Here is a 27,506-nt window from a genome sequence, read left to right as displayed (position 1 = left end):
TCTGTGCCGTGTTTCTAGCCATGCCAGGGGTTGCAAGGACTCATAAGCCAGAGCCCCTTGACCTTGAGAATGCTACAATCTTTATTATAGGAAACCAAATTTAAACTCATGAAATACCCAGGGAACATTTTAAGGTGCTACAAAGCAAGGAGCTGATGATGTGTGACTTATACAAATGGGTCTCTTCCAGCATCTGCCCAACACGTTACCAGACATGCCCTTGTGGGAGAAACACCCTGGGGGCAGGGAGTCCCAGGTTGTCAACTCATTTTCTCCAACCTAGCCCTTTTTTTCAGTGCCCAATCAAGAAAGGGCTTGAATATTCAACTCTACAGTTATTAATATTAAAATGTCAGTACTCAGTAGTAACAGAATGAACCTTATAACTGATCTTTAAGCCCTGCCCTGTAGAAATAGTGAGGTTGAGAACTGCTCGTTTTGATGAAAAGAACTGAGATTTCTATTTCTGAAATAAAGAAAGGAGCCAGTTCACATGTCTCCGCGAATAGTAAGCTCTCTCCTACACTAACTCCTTCTGCCTCCTTTAGCCACATTGGATGGGAACACCAATATTAGGTGAAGGAGAGTAATTTTTAAAAAAAACAAAGACACTTACATAAGCTTACTTTGGGTCAGGCGCTGTTTTAAGCATTTTACAACTAAATATTAACTCATGTAATATTTATAAGAATCCAAGTAGGTCGAAACCATGATGTTTATCCACATTTCAAGATGAGGAAACTGAGGAGGTCTGGGAGTTTAAGTAACTTGTCCAAGATCATGTAGCTAGTAGATGGCAAGACCAGGTTTCAAAACCCTCTAGAATCCACGCTCCAAGTGTATGAGTTGCTCTGAAAAGAACAAGCACCACACTGGTACCCACCAAGACCAAAAAGTGCTTCAGAAAGGGGAGGGCTCCCTGAGGAATACATATGAAAGCTTTAAGGAGGAAGTGAGACTTGGGAATTGGCAAGAATTTACCTATGGCGGACTATCATCTTTAGGGCATTTAGATGATAAGAATCCAGCTGTATGGCTCAACCAACGAGAGAGAAAATGAGATCACAATTGAAATGGTACCAGCAGCCCACCATTCTATTCAAAGAACATATTCCCAGAGGATAAGAGAAGGAATTAAAAGTGTTGCTGAGTAGACTATACTATTGGCCATTCTGGTTGCACTGAAAGAATTTTCAGTATCATTTTCACTGCCTGGATTTTTTTTAGTTTAAAAAAAATCTCTACTTTTTTTTTTTTTTTTTTTGCAGTACGCGGGCCTCTCACTGTTGTGGCCTCTCCCGTTGCGAAGCACAGGCTCTGGACGTGCAGGCTCAGCGGCCATGGCTCACGGGCCCAGCTGCTCCGCGGCATGTGGGATCTTCCCGGACCGGGGCACGAACCCGTGTCCCCTGCATTGGCAGGCGGACTCTCAACCACTGCGCCACCAGGGAAGCCCCAAATCTCTACTTTTAAAACATCCCTGTAAGAGAACAATCTGGGTGCAGTTGTGAATGCACAGTTGTTGCTACCAAGAGTAAGTGGTTAAAGAAAGTGCAAGACACTACCTGAGGCATGTAGAGTATCTCAGGTGAGGTGAAGAGGAAGGAGAAGGGAGGGGGAACAAAAAAAGGATGATACACTTAACCTCTAATAATCTATTGGGAAGATGGACACAGAGGTTAAAAGACCAGTAACCATACCAGGTTGGCTGAGTGGCAAATGGGTCGTGTGAACATAATGCACCTTTGCTATATGTGCTTCAGGACGTTAGAGAAAGGAGAGGCCTCCAGGGGCCAGGATGGCCAATGAGGACCAGGATATGCAGGGTAACAGCAAGGAGAGCGGTTTGCTAGATGTGAGGATTCAGGCTAGGGGAATAGCAGGGAAGAATCAAAGGAGAGAGACCCTTTAAGTTTATATATTTTTTAAATTCCCTGGACTATCTTGAACAAAATTAGAGATCTGAGTGATACAAAAGGAAATTAGCAAAGAATTAAATAATAATCTGACTGGAGGGGTGAAACCATTCTCTAACATTGCTAGTTACATCTTCAAGTTTCTGCAGTTTCTCCATATTCATTGAAGGATTAGGGTGAAGAAAAGTAGAAGTTAGAAAGGACCTATGAAGAAAACTTTAAACCACTATAGAAGGGCTTTTTTAAAAAAGGTTTTAATGTGAATGTTATGGAGGATGGGAGAGGGAACAAACAGGAACTACCCAAAATGTACTAAAGTTCATATGAAACAGCAGCTTAGGAAAAATCAAATTGGGAAGAAGGAATATTTTGAAAAAGAATAATGAGGATGTACTAGCCCTATCAGCATAAAATTTATTATAAATTTAGAGTGTTTTAAAAAATTAGTATTGGTGTATGAATAAAGAGTCAGATCAGTGAGATTAGAGTCCATGCATAGACCTTCTTACGTAAGAGAATTTATTTTATGATACAGGTGGGCATGTCTAATAACGGAAGAGGAAAAAATGGTTTATTCAATAAATGGGCAACTGGCCGTCCATTGGGTGGGGGGTGGAATGGACAGATGTGTACAGGAAACTGTTTTCAATTCATGCCTCTGTGGAGAGGGATGAAGGTGCTTTGATGACATGGCAACGTACACCAACAGGCACCTCCATAGGGAATTCTGCAAGGGTACTGCTGGTTCAGCATGCTCTGGACACTGTAATTTTTGTGACTTGGAGAGTTTTCTTTTTAACTCGGGGCTATGGGAAAGAGAAAAAGTATTGGGACAATCAGTGAATCCAGTCAGTAAGAGAAATGACACAACGAACACTCTAAAATTCTGTCCTTCTCCAACTCCAGTTCCTTCTCCCTGGAGAAGACCCTTCCTGGGCATGGCTGACTGCGTTTGTCATGCCGGCTGGGTCTGATGCTCTGTGCTTGTTCTCATGGCTCCGTCTGGGCCAAGATACCCTCCTTTAGTTTCAGTCCCATATTTTGCTAAATCTTAGCATTCTGAATCATTGTGAATTTGCATTCTGATTCTTTGTTACAAACTTAAAGCCTGTGAGACGCAGGTACTTTCTAACCGCTCTACTCAGCAGACTAATTTGTCTGAAGACAGGTATTTTTCTGCTGTGTAAACTGGCTTTTGGACTCCGCTGCCAACTATGGCTATTAGAGGAGTTTTGGCAGAAGGAATCCAAACTGAATACAGATCCCTCATTTATAAGGTACCACACTTCCTTTCTCATGTGAAAGAATTAAACTTCTCTACCCATCCACTCCCCACGCACACACACAAACACATCACATCACCACCACCCCCAGCTCTGGACATAACTATTCATGACTACTTGTTCCAATAGATGTTTAAAACTCTTCAGACTCTTCTTTTAAGCTATGCTATAGTATCTCCCTGAACCATGGAGAGAAAAAGCAAATTCAGTCTAAGACACGGACAGCTTTGTGTCTATCAGAGAACTCTTTCTGTTTACTTGCTACATGCCCTCTCTGACTTGGTGGAAAGTTCCAACTGGGGGAAGTTGGGGAAGGTGAATAATTTTCCACATCCTACTGAGACAACTCATTTCACTAGGGCTTTAATATTTGTCTGAAGTATAATAAATCCTCTAGAATACCAACCACAGCTTTAAAAACTCGTTTCAAAGCCAACTTTCTCCAATCCTTGTTTTACTCTCTATTAGTAAGGTATTAATATTTTTTAACTGAACAACAGTGAAACTTTTAAGTCACTCAGTAAAATCGGCAATTATTTGAGATCACCAATAGGAGGACAAAACACTTAAAAATCCCCTCATTTCTCCTGTCAAAAAACCACCTCCTGTAGTTGAAAGTACAACTGAGCAAAAGAGCGTTAGGTCTTGCTTCCTGCATACAGAATTGAGCTCTGGTTGTCACAGAGTTTTTGGAGCCCAGACAATTAGTGATTAAAAGGGAAGATTTTTCTTTCAGAAGAAGTGACAGAAAAAAAGAAAATTAAGCTTATTAAGAACAAACTACATATTCAACACTCTTTTAGGTCCTTTCATATATTTTATGATATAATCACTGGCTACAGTATTGATACAATATAATGCTTTTTTTTTTTTTAAGAATAAGCACTTTATTTATTTATTTGGCCATGCCACACAGCTTGCAGGATCTTAGTTCCCTGACCAGGGATCAAACCCGTGTCCCCTGCACAGAGTCCTAACCACTGGACCTCCAGGGAATTCCCTATAATGCATCTTTTAAATTAAGTGTTATTAAAGAGAAAAACAGAAGACTATGGCTTAAAAGAGGACAAAAGATGATTGCTTCCCTCCTGCCCCACACCTATATCCAAAGTTTTGACACTATTTATGGAATTAGTCTTCTCTATGGTTGATTTTGGAAGAGGTTCTTATTTTGTGAACTACACACAGAAATGCCAGATTTGATTGGTAAAGATCACAGGGGCAGCATTTGAGCAGTAACATTTTGCATGTGAGTAATCCTTTCAACTTTTTAAATGCCTTCACATCCTTTATTTCATTTAATCTTCATTAAAGCCCTGTGAAGCCAATCTTATTATTATTCCATCTAACAGATGGGGAAACTAAGACTCAGGAAGACTGAATGACTACAGTAGGGTTCGCAGCTGTCAAGTGATGGAGGCAGGCTTCGGTGCCAAGATCTAACCTTATCTGAGTCTTGAGGACATGGGGAGGGGGAAGGGTAAGCTGGGACAAAGTGAGAGAGTGGCATGGACATATGTCCACTACCAAATGTAAAACAGATAGCTCTTAGGAAGCAGCCACATAGCACAGGGAGATCAGCTCGGTGCTTTGTGACCGCCTGGAGGGGTGGGATAGAGAGGGTGGGAGGGAGATGCAAGAGGGAAGAGATATGGGAACATACCTGTAACTGATTCACTTTGTTATAAAGCAGAAACTAACACACCATTGTAAAGCAATTATACTCCAATAAAGATGTTTAAATAAATAATGTTGCAATAACCATAGGGGTGTATATATCTTTTTGAATTCGTGTTTTTGTTTTCTTTGGAAAAACACCCAGAAGTGGAATTGCTGGATTGTATGATATGATAGTTCTATTTTTAATTTTTCAAGGAACCTGTATACTGTTTTCCATACTGGCTGCACTAATTTATATTCCACCAACAGTGCACAAGTGTTCTCTTTTCTCCACATTCTCACCAAAACCTAATCACTTAAGTGATTATCTTTTCTTCTGCAATGTTTAACCTGTTGTTAATCCATGTAGTGAATTTTTCATTTCAGATGTCATATTTTTCATCTCTAGAAGTTCCATTTGTTGGAGTTTTTTTTTTTGTTTGGTTTTGTTCTTTGTATCTTCAATTTCTCTCCTCACTGTCTTCATGTTTTCCTTTAAATACTTGAACATAATTATAGTAGCTGTTTTAACATCCTAGTCTGCTAATTTTATCACCCCTATCATTTCTGGATCTATTTCTATTGACCTTTTTTTTTTCCTGGTTACAGGTCACAGTTTCCTTCTTCCTGGCATGCCTAGTGGTTTTTTATTGGATGCTGAATGCTATAATTTTAAGTTTCGAGTGACTAGATTTCACTGCCGTCTTTTAAAGAGGGTCAGACTTTGTTCTGGTAAGCAGAATATCATGTTCTAAAGTCACACAGTTTGTGGGCTTTTGTGAATTGTCTTATCACTCTACATAGCGCTTTTGAAATTCATCCATATTGTTGCGTGTATCAGTAGTTTGTTTTTTCTTACTGCAGAATAGTATTCCACTGTATGGGTGTACCACAATCTGTTTATCCATTCACCAATGGATGGACATTTAGACTTTTTATTTCCAGTTTTGTGCTATTACAAATAAATATGCTATAAAAATTTAGGTACAGGGTCTTCCCTGGTGGCGCAGTGGTTGAGAATTCGCCTGACGATGCAGGGGACACGGGTTCGTGCCCCGGTCTGGGAAGATCCCACGTGCCGCGGAGCGGCTGGGCCCGTGAGCCATGGCCGCTGAGCCTGCGTGTCCGGAGACTGTGCTCCGCAACGGGAGAGGCCACAGCAGTGAGAGGACCGCAAAAAAAAAAAAAATTTAGGTACAGGCCTTTGTGTGGACAAATGCTTTCAGTCCCTTGAGTAAATTTCTAAGTGTGAAATTGCTGAATCATCTGATAAATGTATGTTTAAGTCTATAGAACTGCCAAACTGTTTTCCAAAGTTGCTGTACTACTTTTTATTCCCACCAGGAAGATTTGAGAGCTCCGGCTGCTCCACATCTTTGCCAGAATTTGTATTGTCAGTGTGTTCTTTGACTTCTTATTATTGAGCTGAAAGAGTTATTTATATATTCTGGATACAACTACTTTATTGGATATATAGTTTGCAAATATTCTTCCTCCCAGTGTGTGCCTTGCTTTTCATTTTCTTAATGTTGTCTTTCAAAGAGCAGAAGTTTTTTATCTTGATAAAACCCATTTTATCAATTTTTTTCTTTCATGGTTCATGTTTTTTATGTCCTATGTAAGAAATCTTTACTTAACCCAAGATTATAAAGATTTCCTCCTATGTTTCTATGGTTTCTTCCAGAAGTTTTATAGCTTTAGCTCTTAAATTTTTGTGTCTATAATCCATTTCGGTTTGATTTCTTTGTAGATGTGAGAGTCAAGTTGTTGTCGTTATTCTTGTTACTCTTTTGTTTTTGTTTTCACATACAGACTTCCAATTGCTCCAGCCCCATTTATTTAAAAAGCAATCTTTCTCCATTGAGTCTCCTTTGCACCTTTGTCAAAATTCAGTTGATCATTAGGGTCTATTTCTGGAGTTTCTATTCTGTTCCATTATTCAATAAGACTATTCTCCTGCCATTATCACACTTTCTTGATTATTATGACTTTATGTTAAGTCTGAAATCAGGTAGTGTGAGTCATCAACTTTGTTCTTAACTTTCAAATGTATGTGCTAAAGTATAATTTAAATTTTTCCATGTATATTCATAAATTTAACTACAGAGCATTCTGTGCTACATTTTGCAGATTTTAGTATTAAAGTTATGTTTGTTTCATAATATTAATTGAGGAACTTTCCATACTTATCTAGGGTCTGAAATAATTTGATTAACATACAAATTAACTCTTCTTTGAAGCTCAGAGGAATTCAGTTATAAAACAATTAAGTAGGTTTTTGTTTGGTTGGTTGGTTGGTCGGTTGGGTTTTTTTTGCGGTACGCAGGCCTCTCACTGTTGTGGCCTCTCCCGTTGCGGAGCACAGGCTCCGGACGCGCAGGCTCAGCGGCCATGGCTCACAGGCCCAGCCGCTCCGCGGCACGTGGGATCTTCCCGGACCGGAGCACGAACCCGTGTCCCCTGCATCGTCAGGCGGACTCTCAACCACTGCGCCACCAGGGAAGCCCTAAGTAGGTTTTTTTTTTCTTAAAGGGAAAGTTGAACAATCTTTTCCACCTCTCCTATTATTTTTGGTTTTCAGTCTCTTCTTGCACCAATTTTGCTCATTTATATTTTGCCAGAAAATTATTCATATTGTTACATGTCCAAGATCAGACAGCTAATTATAGCAGAGCCAGGATTTGAACCTAAGATGTCAGGCTCCTGAGTCCCTGCATCAACCACTAGATATCAGGAAATACTGATACATAGTGACCTTTAAATTCAGGAAATAATTTGATAAAGTCTTTCATGATATCCTTGTGAACAAGATAAAGAAACCTAAGCTACAAAACGTGACCAACATTACCCAAAGAGAGTCCATCGTTAGCTCTCTTCTTTAAACCCATCAAGAAAGAAAATAATAAAGGGCTTAACATAGAGATCCAAAGACATGGATGAGAACATAAAATGTAATTCCTGAACTTGCAAATGATGCAAAGTACATCTGATAACTTAATGGAAAAACAGAACTCAAGGGACTTTCCTGGTGGTCCAGTGGTTAAGGATCCGCCTTCCAATGCAGGGGACTCAGGTTCAATCCCTGGTCGGGGAACTAAGATCCCACATGCCGCAGGGCAACTAAGCCAGCACGCTGCAACTTCTGAGTCCGTGCCACAGCTAGAGAGAAGCCCATGCGCCACAACAAAGATCCCACATGCTGCAACTAAGACCAAATACAGCCAAAAATAAAAATAAATTAATTAAATTAATATTAAAAAAAAAACTCAGAAAACCTCCCCCAGTGCAACCCAGTCAATCAAACAAGTGTCAGCTGAACAGATTATAGGCCCCACAAGAGCAAAGGCCAAATGTGTTTTATTCATCCATGTAAACAGAGCTCCCAGCAGAATTGTAGCTGTTTAGTAAATATTTTTTAACATTTATTGGAAGAAAAATATATACATTACTGATCTTCAACAACTGCACAAGTTTAGACGGAAGATGACATGGTTAAACATTGAGACGAGTGGAAAATACAAGTTTTGGTTTGTCACAAGTTCAGTATAAATCAATAGTGTGATGGTGCAGACTTGGCATCAGAAAACTTAAGACTAGATCTTAAGGTGGGGTAAGTCACTCAAACTCACAGCAAAATAAAGCTAATAATAATCTAAAAGATTGTTTTGAGGGTAAGATCATTCACACGAAATTTTTTTTGCAAACTACAAATGTCCATTATTAAGTACGTATTATTGTTATTAGATTATAAATCCCAACATTAAGCTAAGAAGCCCTTTGAGCTTATCTGTAATTTCTCAGTTTTGGGGGGGGGTTGAAGATTAAGAGAGGGTAGATATGAAGTCCCTAACAAGATGTCTGAAGCATATTAAACATTTAATAAATCTTAGCATAAATGGATTATCCTTTCATATACAGGAGGCTGTATATATAAGTATATATGTAATCATTTATACACATATATTTACATATATGGATGGATATATATCAAAATGTAAAGAGGTTTCCCTAGTTATCCCCCAGTCACTATTCTAGATACTGGAGAGACAATGAAGAATTAGATAAACAAAATACTGCCCTCAATTTTTTGTGATTTACTTCTTTCCATCTTCTCTCCCATGTACAAGAATCACTTTTTAATTACAGAAGAAAAACCAAACTATAAAGACAATAAAAATATAATGATTGCCAGGGATATGGGGGAAGGAGGAGGGGGATGAACTGCTGGAGCACAGAGGGTTTTTAGGGCAGTGAATTATATTATCATTTGGCAAAACCTATAGAATGTATCACACAAAGAGTGAACCGTAATGTAAACTGTAGATTTTAGTTACTAATAATACATCAAAATTGGTTCATCAATTTTTACAAATGTACAACATCAATGCAAGATGTTAACAATAAAGGAAACTGAGAAGGGGAGGATATCGGAACACCATACTTTCTGCACAATTTTTCTGTAAACCTAAAACTGCCCCCAAAAATAAAGTCTGTTAGTTAAAAACAAAAAATCTCTAAAAAAGAGAAGAAAAGAAAAAGAAAAACTAATGAAAGCTCTGGTTTGCTTAAGTGAACACTTTCCAAATACTGAATTGCAATTGCATTACTATTCCTGGCAGCAAACAACTAATGACCTTTTATCCTTTTATGGCAAGAAATCTTCAGCTGCATCTCCCTTTTGGCCCCAAGTCTACTGAACTATAACAATAAAATGCCTGGTCATATATAGAAAAACCTCCGGGTTACCAATTTTTTTTTTATTATATGTGCTTTTATATTTGCTGATTACAAGCAATTAGTGGTCGCTTGGCAATGAAGTTTGGGGCTATCTTCCAGGTAGAGGTGAGTTGTCTAAATAAAGCACCTCATTGTCTTACATTTCTCCAAAGAAGATATACAGACTGCCAACAAACACATGAAAGAATGCTCAACATCATTAATCATTAGAGAAATGCAAATCAAAACTACAATGAGATATCATCTCACACCAGTCAGAATGGCCATCATCAAAAAATCTAGAAACAATAAATGCTGGAGAGGGTGTGGAGAAAAGGGAACACTCTTGCACTGCTGCTGGGAATATGAATTGGTACAGCCACTATGGAGAACAGTATGGAGGTTCTTTAAAAAACTACAAATAGAACTACCATATGACCCAGCAATCCCACTACTGGGCAAATACCCTGAGAAAACCATAATTCAAAAAAGAGTCATGTACCAAAATGTTCATTGCAGCTCTATTTACAATAGCAAGGAGATGGAAACAACCTAAGTGTCCATCATCGGATAAATGGATAAAGAAGATGTGGCACATATGTACAATGGAATATTACTCAGCCATAAAAAGAAACAGAATTGAGCTATTTGTAATGAGGTGGATGGACCTAGAGTCTGTCATACAGAGTGAAGTAAGTCAGAAAGAGAAAGATAAATACCGTATGCTAACACATATATATGGAATTTAAGAAAAAAAATGTCATTAAGAACCTAGGGGTAAGACAGGAATAAAGACACAGACCTACTAGAGAATGGACTTGAGGATGTGGGGAGGGGGAAGGGTAAGCTGGGACAAAGTGAGAGAGTGGCATGGACATATATACACTACCAAACGTAAAATAGCTAGTGGGAAGCAGCCACATAGCACAGGGAGATCAGCTCAGAGCTTTGTGACCACCCAGAGGGGTGGGATAGGGAGGGAGGGAGGGAGGGAGACGCAAGAGGGAAGAGATATGGGAACATATGTATATGTATAACTGATTCACTTTGTTATAAAGCAGAAACTAACACACCATTGTAAAGCAATTATACTCCAATAAAGATGTAAAAAAAAAACCCAATAATCACAATAGAAAAATAATAAAATAAAATAAATAAAGCACCTCATTGTCTTCAGTGCTGGGTTTCCAAAGCCACCCCAGCGTAACCACAGTTATGGAATTCTTCTTGGATTGAGTGACATTCACATCTGGCTCAGCTCTTTTCATATTCATTCATTCAACACATATTTAACGAGTATCTATGGTGCGGGTCACCAGGCTAGGTTCTGGAGGTAGAGTGGAGAATAAAGTGTACAATGTCCCTGTCCTCAAGGAGCTTGCATTCTAGTGGGGAGGAGGAAGGACAAGCAGTTAAATATAATTTTTCAGGGAATTCCCTGGTGGTCCAGTGGTTAGGACTTGGTGCGCTCACTGTGAAGGGCCCAGGTTCGATCCCCGGTCAGGGAACTAAAATCCCACAAGCTGCACTGCGAGGGCCAAAAAAAATTTTGTTTTCAATTATAACAATTAGGCAAAGCTGAAGATGAGTGCTATGAAGAAAAGTGAAGTAGAATAAGGAGATTTAAAGAATTTGGAAGAAAGTTTCTCTTTGTTCATTTTATAAGTGGTTAGTGAAGGCCTCTCTGAGGAGGTGATGGTTGAAGACAGCTGAACGAAAATGGGGAGGGGGAAGAGCGTGCCATAGACAGAGCATTCTCTTAGGGAGAATAGCAGAATTCCATAGCACTTGGCCTGACAGTAAAAGAAATCATTATACGGTTAATTTTCAGGATTGAGCTGCAGATCGTTTGATACTTTTCAGACACATTTGTCTGATGATTAATTTTATTTATTTATTTTGAACTAAGAATAAATTGACATATTTTATTAATAGAGGAGCCCTGTTCTTTCAGGCATGATTGTTTACTGATAATATTGAGCCAGTAATTAAAATTTTAACTGGAAGTAAATTGGCCCTAAGAGAAAAATCAGCCAGCCACCACTCAATTTTCCCCTCTTCTACTAAGTTTTTGACAGAGAAATTAAGGCTTAAGTTACACTAGTCTGATCTCTTTCCCTCTTTGAAGATGAGAAACTTTCATTTTAAAGAGTGTAGGGGCTATTTTCTATTCAAAGCTAAACCTTGTTAACATTTTGGTGTTCATTATTCTGAGGGTTTTTTTTTCCTGTACATAGTGTAGAAATTTTTTTTAACTTAAAGTATTAGGATTATCATATACATTTTCCACATGTCTTTCTTACTTACTAATATATGGTACTCGTGATTCCTTTTCATTAAATATTCTTCTAAAACATCATTTTTAATAATAGAAATATTTGAGGATTTTTATCTCCCATTCTCACCTACATTGGATTTTATCTTTTCGTTTAACCTTTGCTAATTTGGAGGATGAAAAGATATTTCCATTTTTACCCTTTACTAGTAAAGTTGAACTTTTTCATGTTAATTAATCCTTTTTCTATTATTTTTTCTTCTATCTTTTCTACCAAAGTACTTCATTGATTTATAAAAGCTTTTTATATATTAGGGTTATTAATATTTTTGTCATATGTTACAAATATATTTCCTAAAATATATATTTGCTCCAGATTTTTAATTTTGTTAATAAAATGTTTACCCACAAAAGTTTGATATACAATTCTTTGCATTTTTTTCTACTGTTTGTTTCTGTACCATGATTCCTTTAAAAAAGGCCTGGGGAGATTGTGAGGAAAAAAAAAAAAAAATCCCTAAGTTGACTGGAGAGGCCTGAGGAAGGGAAGGGAAAAAAAGTATTAAGTCAAGTGTTTTCAAGAAGGAGTAGACAGACCTGGTCTTAATTCCATCTCAGTATAACTGGACAAGTGTAAATCTCTCAGAACCAGTTTCCTCTTTTGCAGATTGAGGAGAATAATCCTTTTCCGGCAAAGTTGCTGTGAGGACTAGATTTTTAAAATTTAAAACACCTCCCTTGAGAGGGAGTGGGTATCCAATAAGTTGTAGCTATTACTAAAAGGGAAGGTGTCCCAAACTGGTGCTTCTCAAATGTTAATCTCCCTGTGACTCACAGGACTTCTTGTTGAATACAGATTCTGATTCAGTACACCTGAGGCGGAGCGTGAGGGTCTGCATTTGTAACAAGCTCCCAGATGATGCTGAGGCTGGTTGAAGGTTCTAGAGTCTTCCAACAATGGGAATCCCTGATGGGGACTATTTAAGAACCAATTTAACAACTGACGTCTATTTTCCAAAGAATTGTGACTCTTAGAATTACCCAGAATTTGCAAGATAGAAGAGAAAACTATCCCTTAGAGGATGAAACTGGGATCTAAACTTATGCCAACCAGGTCAATGTTTCACCAGATGAAATTTAATTACAGTCCCTGTTGCTGTCCAGGGAAGCCAAACCTCAGATGGATAGAAAAGTGTACATAAAGAATAAAGTAAAAGATCTAGTGGTCAAATTTTCTCAATGACCTCCTTCTCAAAGGCCCACCCAAAACATCCATCAAAAGGAAATAACAACAAAAATTGAGGCCTTTAGAGGAAATAAACTGCAGTACTCTGCATGCATCTTCCCATGATGCAGTGTTTTCCAGCCTCAGCCAATCAGGAACATCACCTGGGGCATTTGCTCCCACTCTTAGCACCTCAGAGAGTTCATGGAAGGGGAGGAAGAATGCCAAGCATCTATATTTCTAGACAGAAATGGTTTGGGAACCCCTGCCTTACTGCATTCATCTCCTTTCTTTGCAGTTTAGAATTTATACCAAAGAGGGGTTAACTGAACATAGTGAACAAAGGTTCTGCTGTGAAAAGAACTGGACGACACTCAGTCACCGTGTAACCTTGAGCAATTTACCCATCCTCCTTGAGTCAGAGTTTTTTCTCATCTGTAAAACAAAAATAATGAAATCCTCTACATAAGTCATTATAGAGACCAGATAAAGTAATGGATGTGACAGCCACTTGTAAACTGAACGCAAGTGTGATTTCCATAAATGCATGCATTGTGTCAAATCTTCACTGAACCAAGCCATTAAGATTGTTCCTTGAAATCTAAAAATAAAACTGGTTCTGATGAACCTAGGAGCAGGACAGGAATAAAGACGCAGACATGGAGAATGGACTTGAGGACACGGGGAGGGGGAAGGGTAAGCTGGGACAAAGTGAGAGAGTGGCGTGGACAAATACACACTACCAAATGTAAAATAGCTAGCTAGTGGGAAGCAGCCACATAGCACAGGGAGATCAGCTCGGTGCTTTGTGACCACCTAGAGGGGTGGGATAGGAAGGGAGGGAGGGAGACACAAGAGGGAGGGGATATGGGGATATATGTATATGTATAGCTGATTCACTTTGTTATAAAGCAGAAACTAACACACCATTGTAAAGCAATTATACTCCAATAAAGATGTTAAAAAAAAAATTGTTCCTTGAGGGTTTTAGTGTGGGATTTTATACCCATAGCAAGGAGGAGTCCGTAAACAAAATGTCAAGCTGAAATAAAACCTGGCTATAAACCCAACTTTGCCTTTCCTTGTTTGAGCCACTCAGGGAAAGATGGCAATCTTCCAGTACTGTTATCTCAACTGTAAAACATGAGGATGATTAACTCTTTGCTCCCCTCTCAAAGACGTGGAATGCTTTGTAAATGATGACATCTGGAGGTGTCTTATAAACTCTAAAACTCCATACACATTGTCTGATGCCTGCCTGTGCAGGAGCTGGAAAGGACAAAGCATCCGTTGTCAGATCCAGTAATACCCCAGCCCTACCCCACCTAATCCCTGTCCTGCGGGGCAAGAAGATCTGCTGACGGAAGGGCCTGCATCTGAGTCACGATTTTCCATCAGCGGTTCAAGGGACACCAAGAGTACTCAGAGTTCCTGGGGCAGAGGTCCGTCCCCTGGGGTGGAGTCGAGGGGCTTCTGCTCAGCAAAGGAACAGGTTGACCCGCGTGCCTGGCCTCTTTGCAGGTTCCCAAGAGTTCAGTGACAGAAGGGGCCACATGTTCTCAGAGCCGCTGGCTGAAACTGTCATTACGCCTCAGATTTCAAGAGTGGAACCACAGAATCTGTGCCTGGGAAGAAGAACGGGGTCGAATACCTGTAGAGTCCAGCACAGACTTATTACGTGACTCGGAGTGGGGAAAAGCCTGACAAGGTAAAACTGCTCACAATGATTAAAAGTGGGGAAGTGAGGACAGCTGTCTGGAAAGATAAAGAACGGCACTCAGAGATGGAAGTCGGATTGCAGGGGGCAAGAGATGGTGAGCAGAGACGGTGAGCAGACAGGAAGACCAGGCGAGCACCAGCGCTAGTAAGTGGAGCGTGGACCGATCAGCTGCTTCCAGCCGTGACCACGTCCGGAGAGGAATTCTAGAGAACCAAGGATCTGGGCTCAGCAGTGAGGTTCGGAAGAGGTAAGTTATGGAGACTCATAGCCCCAAAGAGCAGCCTCCAGGTGATTATATTTTTCAGATTTTTTTCAAAGCTCTCTTTTTCCTACCAAATCTTACTCACTTAGAAACCAGCAAGAAATGTGGTATCACATTTATTTACAAACCTAAAGGTAACAATTCCTACATACTTTCCCTTTCATGACATATTACATTCAACAGGATGAGCCTTAAAAAAAGAAAAAAAAAAACTACTGGGTGCATCTTAGGGGGATGAAGATCTGTTTGTCAAGAAAACTATCGCTTTAAATTCATCGTTCTCAAACTTTAGCTAACATCAGAATCATCTGGAGGGCTTGTTAAAGCACCGAGTGCTAGGCCATACCCGCAGTTTCTGATTCATTAGGTCTGGGGTGAGGCCTGAGAATTTACATCCCTAACAAGTTCATAGGTGATCCCGAGGCTGCAGTTCCAAAGACCATACTTTGAGAGCTATGGCCCCAGCTAACTGGGGATCTTTGACAGGGAGAGAAATAAAAACACAAAGCATCTCTATTGGCCAATCATTCCCTCATCATTATTTGCCTTCCAATCTTTAAGTTTAAGTTCAGAAATGTCACCCCTCCCAAGCACATCACTTGGCGAGCTAGTTAGTTTCTCACTTTGTAGGAATAGTCATAGAAACTCTAAGGGTCATCTGAAAATAGAATCATAGTGGTTCACTGAACTAGAACCACAGCATGAGGTGGAGGTCACTTTCTTAGGGGCTGGTGACATTAAGATCTATCCCCTGTGGGGACGGGCCTGTCAAGGGCAAGGAACACAGAACCCCCTCGCTTGGACGATACTTCCTGGTATGTTACCAAAACCTTGCTCTCTCAACCCCATGTTAGAGAATTCATCATTCAGGAAACAATCCCTCTCAGTACTATATAGAATCTCCTTTCTGAGGAGACAGACTCTAAAGATTTGGGACATTCCAGATCCTTGCTCCCAATCGAAAAATAACGCAAGCCACGTATATAACTTTAAATTTTAAAAGTAAAACTAAGCAGGTGAAGGTAATTTTAATAATATATTTAATCTAATACACAAATATCACCTCAACATGTAGGACCTGTTAAAAAAAAACTGAGATATTTTTACATTCTTTTCTTATACTATTCTAGAAGTCCAGGGTGTATATTATAGCACATCTCAATTTGGATTAACCGTATCTCAAATGCTCAATAGTCACATATGGCTAGTGGCTACCTCGTTGGACAGAGCAATTCCAGATGATATTTTCTTGATAAATTGGATTTGCCTTTGATCTTAGTAGCACCAACTACTTTTAATAATTATTTTCCTTGTGCTATCAAGCTCCAACAGACTCCCAAGACTCTCCCCACTCTAGCTGCCCCTGAGAATGGCTCTCTGTCCAGAGAATAACTGGTACCATGTCCATTCCCCCACACTTCCATAGAGATGGCAAGTTCAGCTGGACATGTGGCTACCCAGAATAAACACTGCACTTTCCCTTGCAGCTAGGTGAAGCCGTGAAACTACTTTTCAGTCAATGAAATGTAAACATAAGTTCATGCAACACCTTCCAGAAACCTTCTTGAAGAAAGAGCTGGCATCACCCTTTTCCCATCTCAACCTCCTTCTTCCTAGTGGCTGGAATGAAAACCAGATGTCTGGAATTACTGCCACGACCTCGTACCATGAGGTGACATTGGAAATGGAGGCTACACCATAGTCTAGGAGCCCATTTCCTGGGGATTTCGTAGAGCAGAGCCTATGTTCTGACTTTAAAGTGAGAGAGGAATGAACTTCTACCACGTTTAAGACAATATTGTGTATCCAGTTTTTACAGCTGAACTTAACTCGTCATACCTAACTCACGTGCCCACCCATTCATCCCTGGCTTGTAAACATGTCCCAGGTGGAGATCCCTGGGAAAGAGGAACTCACAGATGCAGTGTGCATTTTTAGCACAAAATAAAACTAATAAACTGAGTGCTTACTTTAACAGGCCTTATGTTTTTATTCCTTTTAATGCTTACTACAATCCCCATGTATAAATAAGGAGATCTAAAAGATGTTAAGTGACTTGTCCAGGATCACACTGCTAGGAAATGGTGAAGCCAGGATCTGAATCCAGGTCTGGATGGCTTCATAAACCATGTTCTTTGCTAGATGTATCCTCATTGGTAGAGTCTGAGCCACACAACAGGAGAGAGAATGGGACATAAGTCCAGTTTTTCAAAATCAGCAGAAGTACTAAATTTAAACCTGAATTCATACCCTTATCCCAGCAAGATTCAATCAGTAAAAATGTGAGTCAGCTGTTCTTAGCACTTTGTAAAGCACTTCAGGTGAAAGAGGAACATCCATTTAAGCCGATTTCCCCAAAAATTCAACTCCCTTTGGGGTTCTCGCACCCGTCCAGCTATTCTTTTCGTCATCACTTTAGCACTCTAAGGATTTAAAAATGGATATACCTAGAGTAAAACGTCTGATTTATTGCATTTCTAATAAGTCCATGTTAAATAAGAATTTTTTGAAGAATGGTGGGTTTGGGAATGCCTTTGGGTGGCAGGGAGTGGAAGGAGACTTTTGGAAAAACAACCTGGAGCCAGAAGTCAGAAGAATTTTCTTTTTATCAACCTCAACTCTTTTTCAGACGATGGAGAACGAAAAAGGCAAGGAGTGAAACTCCATAGAGAAGTTGGGGGAAGAATACGTGACTGTCAAATTCAAACCTGTTGTCAGCAAAAGCTGGAGAGAAACACCTAGCTTCAAGCAAGCCAGTGCCTCAGCTTCACCAAGCACCTCCTCCCTCCTCGAAGGGGACCAAATGAGAAGCATCTGTGAAGGATGACAAGGCCGCTGTGTACAATAGAATGCTACATGCAACGAGCGCCTAAAACCTCCGAAGAAGATACCTCGTCCTCCGTTACCCTCTAAACTGCCACCAGTCAGCCTGCTTCCCCGACACCTGGTGTGGGCCTGGCATCAGTGACAGCTGAGCGGAGGTCGGACGCATTATAAGCAGCTCTCCGAATGCGCTTCCCCAAATCAAAAGAATATTCCTATCCCAGCAAAGGAGGCCAAGATCCAGACACTCATAAAGAAAATCAAAGGTGGAGTAAGGGGAAACCTATCTAGAAAGGTCTAAGAAAAAGATGTGCTCTGAGGGGACTGATCCTCTGGCCTGAGGAGGGGAGCCCGCACTAGAAGAATCTCCCGCTCTCACTGAGGGAGCTAATACTGTTGTAGTAACAACTTCAGCCCCAAGGCTACGCTGGCCTCCTGGACCAGAACTGCAGCCAAGGCCAGGATGGTGGAGGCAGCAGAATCGCCACAAGAGCCTTAGGGTGTTCGGTGGGGTGTGGTCCATGAGAGAAGTCTCCCTGCAGACACAGATGACAGGGTACACTTGTAATTCCATGCTGGATAAGCCTGGGTTCCTGAGAAACCAGGGAGAGTGAGCGCCTCCTTCTCGTCCCCTGCCTGCAGTTTTCCAGTATGTTGTGCCCCATGTGTTCAGAGGGATGATGTGTTAATGAAAAGCCTCGAGTGAGACTAGGATACCAGGAAAAAGGGCACATCGGTGATTGTAGTCGTGGTGGAAAGGTTACTCTACACCCTCCACCCTTCCTGCTTCCAGGTCTCTGGACTGGTGGGTTGCAGGTGATACACAAACATGTCTGCTTTGGGTTGGGATACAGAGACACTTACGTATAAAAAGGGAAAAACATTTCATTAGTTACCATTCATTCCAGTGAAGAAGATGAAAACATCTTCCGTGTTACCAAATGTTTGCCCTTCTGAAACGGTAGAAGCGGCCTCAACAGCTTCTAATGGGAGTGTCTTCAGCTGAGCATTGTGACGATGTCTAGTGAGGAATCGGCGATAATTTGCTTCCAGGCTGGATTTCCCTCTTCGGATACAGACCACCTTAGGAGCTGCTCTCTTCTAATTGTAAGTGTGATGACTTTGAACGGTTGAGCATTTTAAGCCAAAGCTGTTATTCCCTTCTTCCCTCCTGAAAACACATAATTCTTAACTTGGAAACTGTTGTTTTGTATTTTTCTAAGTAACCTGAGACTTCTGTGGTTCAGCTCTGGGCTAAAAATGCGGGGCCCTTTGCAATAGTATTTCCACTTGTAACTGTTGTGTATATTTCAGCTGCTTAAAAAAAAGGTTTAAGGCTGCTTCCCAATCATAACTAAATAATATGTTGTATTTAAAATGTGTGTATAGGGCTTCCCTGGTGGCGCAGTGGGTGAGAGTCTGCCTGCCGACGCAGGGGACACGGGTTCGTGCCCCGGTCCGGGAAGATCCCACATGCCGCAGAGTGGCTGGGCCCGTGAGCCACGGCCGCTGAGCCTGTGCGCCCGGAGCCTGTGCTCCGCAACGGGAGAGGCCACAACAGTGAGAGGCCCGCGTACCGCAAAAAAAAAAAAAAAAAATGTGTGTATAAAATAATTCATCAGCTATTGTATTTAGGGGACTATATTCATTGCATGCAAATTGTTAGTTAACTTTCTGAACTCCAAATAGGTTAAAGTCAGAAAGCATGATTTTCTTCTTCTGCATGATTCACTTTCAATTTTTTTCCTTACTACCTAAATTTATAAGAAGCATATTTCTGGGAGTTTGGCCTGAAGGCAGCTGGGCGGCATTCTGGCTCCTGCAATAGACTTATTTCTCCACAAGAAGCACTCCCTCTCCAGCGGTCTCTGAGGACAAGAGAATATTGCTGTGTCAGCGCTCACCGAAATGTTTAAAACGTTTACAATAAGTGGTGGCACAGGGATGCTTGCAGCTAATGTCTGAAATTATACATAGCTCTGGAAGTTTATCAGTTCTACTAAAAAGCAGCAAACCTGAAGAGGCACTGATAGAGCAAACAGCTAGCAGAAATAATAGATTTCTTTTTTCCTAACATGTATTGGATATTTACTCTGTGCTGGGCCAGGGTTCATCACACGAGAGTTTCACAAAAGCCCTATGATAATATTAATTTTAATTTACAGATAATATTATTTTTTAATTTATTTATTTTATCTATTTATTTTTGGCTGTGTTGGGTCTTCATTGCTGCGTGTGGGCTTCCTCTAGTTGCAGCGAGCGAGGGCTACTCTTCATTGCGGTGCGTGGGCTTCTCATTGCGGTGGCTTCTCTTGTTGTGGAGCACGGGCTCTAGGCACGCGGGCTTCAGTAGTTGTGGTTCTCAGGCTCAGTTGCTTTGTGGCGTGTGGGACCTTCCTGGACCAGCACTCAAACTCGTGTGCCCTGCACTGGCAGGCAGATTCTTAGCCACTGTGCCACCAGGGAAGTCCAATAATATTATTTGTAATTTACAGATTTTTAATTTAATATTTTTAATTTAATCTCTGTAAATTAAAAATAATATTGGGTCTAGAAGGTATTAATTACCCATGGTTTCACTGCTAGGAGTTGGAAGATGCCAGCCAACTTCCAGGCCTCTTTTATATGAGAGAGGAATAAATAAATACCTCTAGGGCAGTTTAAGGAATAAATATCTGTTTAAGGTGCCTTCTGTTATATGTAGCTGAAATTAATTATAGCTGTTACATTTACCCAATTACAAGGGATTTCTGATACCACTTGTGGTTCTTCAAGCCCGAATCCAAACACCCTAGCAGACATTCTAAACAGCTGTAATCATAATATACTCTTCCCAGTGTGCATTAAAAAAAAAAAAAATCAATAACTATCTGACAATACAAAAGCTATATCACAGGGAAAAAAATCCCAGTGTTCCAAGGACTTTTATAGGTATAATGACTGTATTTTTACCTGACCCCAAAACTGACCCCTATGAAATGATAAACATGAATGTGCTTAGAGATTTTCAATAGGACCATAGGGGAAAGTTATTTCATTCATTTAAAAGCCATTTATTAAGTTCAGGGAAGCTATACAGATAAAAAGGTGGGCCCTACCCTCTAGGAGGCCCCAGGTCTACCGAGAGAGGCGTACAAGGTGGGCCAGTGTGGGAGTGCCGTAGCCCAGCGGAGCCCAGGGCACACGATCCAGTGTTGAGTGAGGGTAGGAGGCTTCCTGGGGGAGGTGATGCTCAAGTGAGTCCTAAAAGCTGAGAGGTATCCGTGGGTGAATCTGGGAGGAGACATGGCCACCGCAGCATATGAGAGCCACATCACGAAGGCCTGGCACCACGATGTCTGGATCACCTGGAAAGCTCCGCAAAGTGTGGAAGTGTTTTAGATGGGGAATACCATGTGAATGGTTGTAGTTTAGAAAGATCTCTAAAATGCCGTTCCCTGGGTGAGCTCTCTGACCCTTCCTGCTCTAACACTATGCTTCAAATAACTGGTGTGATTTTTTTTTTTAATCGCAATAACTTGTCTGAATCTAGACTGATAGGAACCTGCAAGTAACACGTGCCCTCATTTGGGAAGCTAACTTGGCTCACTGAACATGCGTGCCTGATTCTGTCCTCTTGGCACATGCCTGCTGGACATTCTTAAGTTGGGAAAAGAGATGCAGGCGAATCCTTTGGGGGTGCCGAGTCAAGCAGGAGCGAGGACTGGAGCTGAGAAGAGGTGAAGTCTCAGGATTGGGGATTAGGGCTCAGTGATAGCATGTTATCAGCTAGATGGCTGCAGGGACCGAGAACCCAGCAAGTGCTACACTCACCACATCAGACTCCTCTGAGGGAACTCTCTTCATATTTGAACATTATCTGCAGAGTTCAGGGGGTTTCCAGGGCATGGAAACAGGGTTGGAGCCCCAGTGGCTCCTGGGCTAATAAACCCTAACCTGGGTGAGGGAAGGTGAGGGCACCTTCCCTCACCACTTCCACATGCATTGGCCAAAGGTGGTGGGTCCCTCCTCAGGAATCCCATGCCTCCTTCTACTGAGTAAAGAGCAGGAAGCCAGGTGCCAGGCAGGGACTGAACCTGCTTTGTTCACAACTGTATCCTCAGCACCTAGCATAGCACTCACTCAGCACATGGTAGGTTCTCAAGAAATATGTGTGAAATAAACAAATGTCAGTTAATTGTGCTTTTGCATATATAATAATAGCAAACATATTGTTAACCATGTGTTCTAAGCATTTACAAGTATTTTATCTTTGAAACACTGTAAGGGATATACTATTATCCCCTTTTTACAAATGAGAAAAATTAGGCATGGGGAGGTTAAGTGACTCGGCTAAGATCACACAGCTGTAAGTATAGATTCTGTAGCAATAGAAAGAAAATAGTATTTGTTAGATGAATTAGTATTTCTGGTTCCTTTGAGACCCCATTCATTTTTTCAATTTGGGGCACTCGTAGGTTTGGGTTGTTGTTAAGGTAGCATTATTAACAGATAAACCTGCTCATCTTCTGGTTATGAATTGCAATTGAAACGCTGGAAGAAGCGAAAAAGACTCAAGTGGGAGAAAACCTTAAAATCCTCCACCACAATCCCATGACTCTTAAAATAAGACCCAAATGCCCAGCCCTGACCTCTCTGATCAGGCCCCAAATCTGGTTTCCCTGGTCACTGAGGTCTCTGTCACGTGGGCCAGCTTTCTGCTCTTCAAACACGCCAAGTGTGTGCCCTCCTCACGGACGAAGCATCTGCTATTCTCACTGCCGCACATACTCTCCCCCAGGTTTTCTCCTGGCTGGGTAGCTTCTGGCGTCCAGGTGGCTCCTTGTTGAGGCCTTTCTGGAGCTCCCAGTCTAAAGAACTACCGCCAGCCCCCACCCCCCCTCCACCTGTCCAGTCATTCTCTCTATATCCCATGAACCTTTATTTTCCCATGAGCTTTGTTTTCTTCACAACACTTATCACTAGCAGAAATAATCATTTATGTTTGTTTGTGTCCTACTGTCATCTTCCCACTTGAGACTGTAAAATCCATGAGATAGATCAGGGACACTGTCCACACAGAAGAGTGTCATTCATACTTTTTGAATGACAAGTGATTCCACAAATTACAAATCTTTGCCAAGCACTGACCAATACAAATCATATGAGAAAAGGAACCTCAGATTTCTGTGCACCCATATCTATGCACCTGAATCATGTAGGATGAAATACCCAGGCCCTGAGGCTTCCACATCAAAGGCTCACTGACAATACCCAGTTGTCCCTAAAGACTCCCAAAGGCCCCCCCCTTGCAAATATAAGAGGTCAAATTGGGGACTTTAAGCATAAGGCAGATGACTGTAAAATCAAACCAAGAGGTTTAGTAGCACCAAGGATGCTGGAAGTCTGTGGGGCTGCTCCCAAGGTTCCTGGGGAAAAAAGAGTTGGTACCACCTCTAGGTATCAGCAGGGAGGGTTGTTGTTCCAGTTTTATATACTGAGTGTAGCATAAGATTTCACATGAAAGAAAAACATTCCTTTAATTTAAAAAAAGCATAGTTTAGAACCATTTTTTAAGTATCGTTGGTTTATAGTATTATATTAGTTTCAAGTACACAACATAGTGATTCAATATTTTTATAGATTATACTCCATTTAAAGTTATTACAAAATAATGGCTATATTTCCCTGTGCGTTCAGTATATCCTTGTTTCTTATTATTGTGTACATAGTGTTTGTATCTCTTAATCCAGGGTTCCCCAACCCCTGGACCACAGACCAGCAGCGGTCTGTGGCCTGTTAGGAACTGGGCCGCACAGCAGGAGGTGAGTGGCGGGTGAGCGAGCGAGGCGTCATCTGTATTTACAGCCGCTCCCCATCACTCGCGTCACTGCCTGAGCTCCGCCTCCTGTCAGATCAGCGGCCACATTAGATTCTCAAAGGAGCACGAACCCCACTGTGAACTGCCCATGCGAGGGATCTAGGTTGTACACTCCTTACAAGAATCTAATGCCCGATGATCTGAGGTGGAGCTGAGGCAGTGATGCTAGCCCTGGGCAGTGGCTGCAAATACAGATTATCCTTAGCAGAGAGGTTTGACTACACAGAGACCATAATAAATCAATTGCTTGCAGACATATCAAAACCCTACCTGTGAGTGGCAAGTGACAATTAAGCCGTATCTTACGGAGCAGACTGGACATAAGCAACACACTTCAGGTGTCACTGTCTCCCATCACCCCCAGATGGGACCATCTAGGTGCAGGAAAACAAGCTCAGGGCTCCCCCTGATTCTGCATTACGGAGAGTTGTATAATTATTTCATTATATATTACAGTGTAATAATAATAGAAAAAAAGTACAGAATAAACGTAATGCACGTGAATCATCCCGAAACCATCCCCCCTCAACCATCCGTGGAAAAATTTTCTTCCACGAAACCGGTCCCTGGTGCCAAAAAGATTGAGGACCACTGTCTTAATCCCATACCCCTATCTTGCCGCTCCCCACTTCCCTCTCCCCACTGGTAACCACTAGTTCTCTGTATCTGTGAATCGGTTTCTATTTCTTTAGGAAACTGTTTCTTCAGAGAATTTCTCTTCATTGGGGACAGAGTGAAAGTGCTAGAGGAAAAAAATATTCTTATTTTTTACTGAAGTCTTTCTCAATATTCAGAATAAATATTTTAAATGTTGTACTTCAGGGGTAGGAATTTTAAAATTTCAAGGCCAAGCACCCCGCCTGCAGGCCCAGGGAGTTGAATGCATTCACCCCTCCGTCCACCCTTCACTCCTCCCCAGGTGGTGGCTAGTGCTCAGTGCCGGCTCCAGGCAAAGCACATGAGAAATACGGGGCCTGCAAACGTGCTACTGATGTGGGTAATTTTTCCTGCGGGAAGAGAAACCAGGAAAATAATTGCCCTAGAAATAACTCAGTCAATGGGCATCCCTCGCCCAAACCCCTCCTAGCAGCTAATGCTGCAAGCCAGCATCCCAGAAGGCTTTGGTAAAAAGTCTGCTCACAGCCATCAGAATGGTTTGGAAGGTTTAGCTGAAAATAAACTCCTTCCCCTCATTTGCACTTCATGCCTTCAAGCTCCCAAGGTGCCACTTCCCCTGCTGCTGCGGGGAGAGTGGCAGGGAATCTGTAGTCACTCTCCCTGGTAGCACAGGCCTGGGACCGCAGAGCAGCCGCCCCTCACCTCTGTGTGGTGACTGCCATCTCACTGCTGCTAGGCAAGAGATAATTGGTGGTGCTGAAACATGGCCAAGATTCAGAAGGATGCAGAGCAGGCATCTAAACACAGGGCTTTGGTGCCAGCATCTGAGCCCTGACAGTGGTGGGTTAGGGGCCAAGGTCACCACATAGTTCAGTGTGACCTCAAAGGTCAGGGCACCCTGCCTGTGTCCAGGCCCCCACTCACTCAGCTTCCATGCTACGTGGATGCCACTCCTCCTACATACCAGCCTCTTGCTAGGGTAGCAACAAGAAGGTGTTAGGTGACATTCAATCCTATATGGCATGCAGGTAGTGACTGCACATCACCCGCAAGTTGGATCGTGACAGTGGCAGCTATAATTAGGGAAGGGGATCAGCACAGCCTTCCGTGGGTACTGCCAGTACTGGCACCGGGGCTCTTTGCGTTGTGCCAGCCAGCTTATTGGTAGTGTAGAACTTGTTCCGTGCCAATTGGGAAAACGATCACTTTAACTTGAGCCAGGGAGAGAACAGCATCTGCTGTTTGAAGAACCACACCCTTGTGGTCTGACACTCAATTGGTTAATTGAATCCGAAGACCTATGCGTCTGCGTCTTTTTTTGGAAGTTGCTCCACCACCCCACCCTCTGTCACTGTATTGTCATTGCAGAAGCCCAGCGACAGCCCTAGTCCTGAGACTGGGTGTGTGCCACTGGGGACAGGGAGGGAAGGTTTTAAGTGGGGTACCACTCTCAGAAGTAGGGGCAGGCATCCCATTTCACAAGGGGCATCAAGAGACCAGCTAGCCCAGGCCTGTGTTCACAAAGGTCCTCAAACTTAGAATTTTGAAATGACCTGCAAGAGAAATTATATATACAGTCAGTGAGATCCCCTGACAAGAGTGAAAGAAAATAATATTCAAGATGAAACTTTAAATTAGCATCCTCTTACTAAATGACACTGCATGGAGTGCAAAAAGGTAATAATAATAATAATAATGACTGACATGGGGCTTCCCTGGCAGTGCAGTGGTTGGGAGTCTGCCTGCCAATGCAAGGGACATGGGTTCGAGCCCTGGTCTGGGAGGATCCCACATGCCACAGAGCAACTAGGCCCGTGAGCCACAACTACTGAGCCTGCGCGTCTGGAGCCTGTGCTCCGCAGTAAGAGAGGCCACGATAGTGAGAGGCCCGCGCACCGCGATGAAGAGTGGCCCCCGCTTGCCACAACTAGAGAAAGCCCTCGCACAGGAACGAAGACCCAACACAGCCAAAACTAAACATACAAATAAATTAATTAATTTTAAAAAAAGACCTAAAGAAGAAATACATGGTGAATATCTTAAAAAAATAAAATAAAATAATGACTGACATGTATACAAAGCATACAAAGAGGGTACTTGTATAAGACTTACATTTAATCCTCACAAAAACCTGAAAAGGAGTTAATACTATGTCCCTTTTATAGACTAGAAACTGAGGTATAGAAAGACCAAATAACATGCCCAAAGTCACACAGCTGATGAGGTAACCTGGCTCATAAGTGCCAGGATTTGAACTCAGGCTCTCTGAGCTCCAGGGTCCCTATGCTTCACTACTATACTATGATGAAATTGTTTTTTTTTAATATTTATTTTATTTTATTTACGGCTGTGTTGGGTCTTCTCTGCTGCTCTCGGGCTCTCTCTAGTTGTGGCAAGCGGGGGCCACTCCTGGTTGTGGTGCGCGGGCTTCTCGTTGCGGTGGCTTCTCTTGAGGAGCACAGGCTCTAGGCGCATGGGCTTCAGTAGTTGTGGCACGTGGGATCAGTAGTTGTGGCTCACGGGCTTAGTTGCTCCGCGGCATGTGGGATCCTCCCGGACCAGGGCTCGAACTCGTGTCCCCGGCATTGGCAGGCGGATTCCTAACCACTGCGCCACCAGGGAAGCCCAACGTAATTGTCTTTAAAAATAAATCCTTGGTAATAGCACAATCACATTGCCATTCTGTGGGTTAAAAGCACCCACCTCTTAGTATGGAAACACTTGGCATTTCACTATTTTTTAATATCCCAAGAGTCTCTGAAAATGGAAGCACCCCAGACTCTCTAAAAGGCCTCAGGTCAGGCCAGCAACAGCCTGTCTTCTTCATGAGGATTGCTCCTACTTGAGAGAAAAGTGACACAAGTTCTGGATGAGGATGTTGAAGGCCCTGTGAGTGGGCCTTTCGCTATGCTACAGAATCGCATTTATGTGGTCATGTCAGTTCTTCAACTCAACGCTGTCAAATTAGGGATCAAGAGAGCTTCTCTGTACCTAATAACTGGTGATGCCAAGGCCCCTGAGAGCTCCAATTCTGTTCCAGTCTCCCCGATGGAGTGGCAGCATCAGGGAGCCGTGCCAGGCACCCAGCCAAGGTGCTGGGAGGCATTGCCCAATGTGAGCTCTAACTGACCTACAAAATGAAAAGGTGG

At 42.0% G+C, this 27,506-nt stretch overlaps 1 pseudogene; it reads left to right on the top strand.

Annotated features, from left to right (window-relative positions):
• The first annotated feature begins 1,798 nt into the window (after window positions 1-1,798).
• Window positions 1,799-27,486, top strand: LOC136136002 (developmental pluripotency-associated protein 4-like; annotated as a pseudogene).
• The last annotated feature ends 20 nt before the right edge of the window (window positions 27,487-27,506 follow it).

The sequence above is a fragment of the Phocoena phocoena genome, chromosome 16, assembly GCF_963924675.1.
Source record: "Phocoena phocoena chromosome 16, mPhoPho1.1, whole genome shotgun sequence".
NCBI classification, from domain to species: Eukaryota; Metazoa; Chordata; class Mammalia; order Artiodactyla; family Phocoenidae; genus Phocoena; species Phocoena phocoena.
The sequence above is the reverse complement of the archived record's forward strand: the minus strand, read 5'-3'. Positions and strand labels throughout refer to the sequence as shown.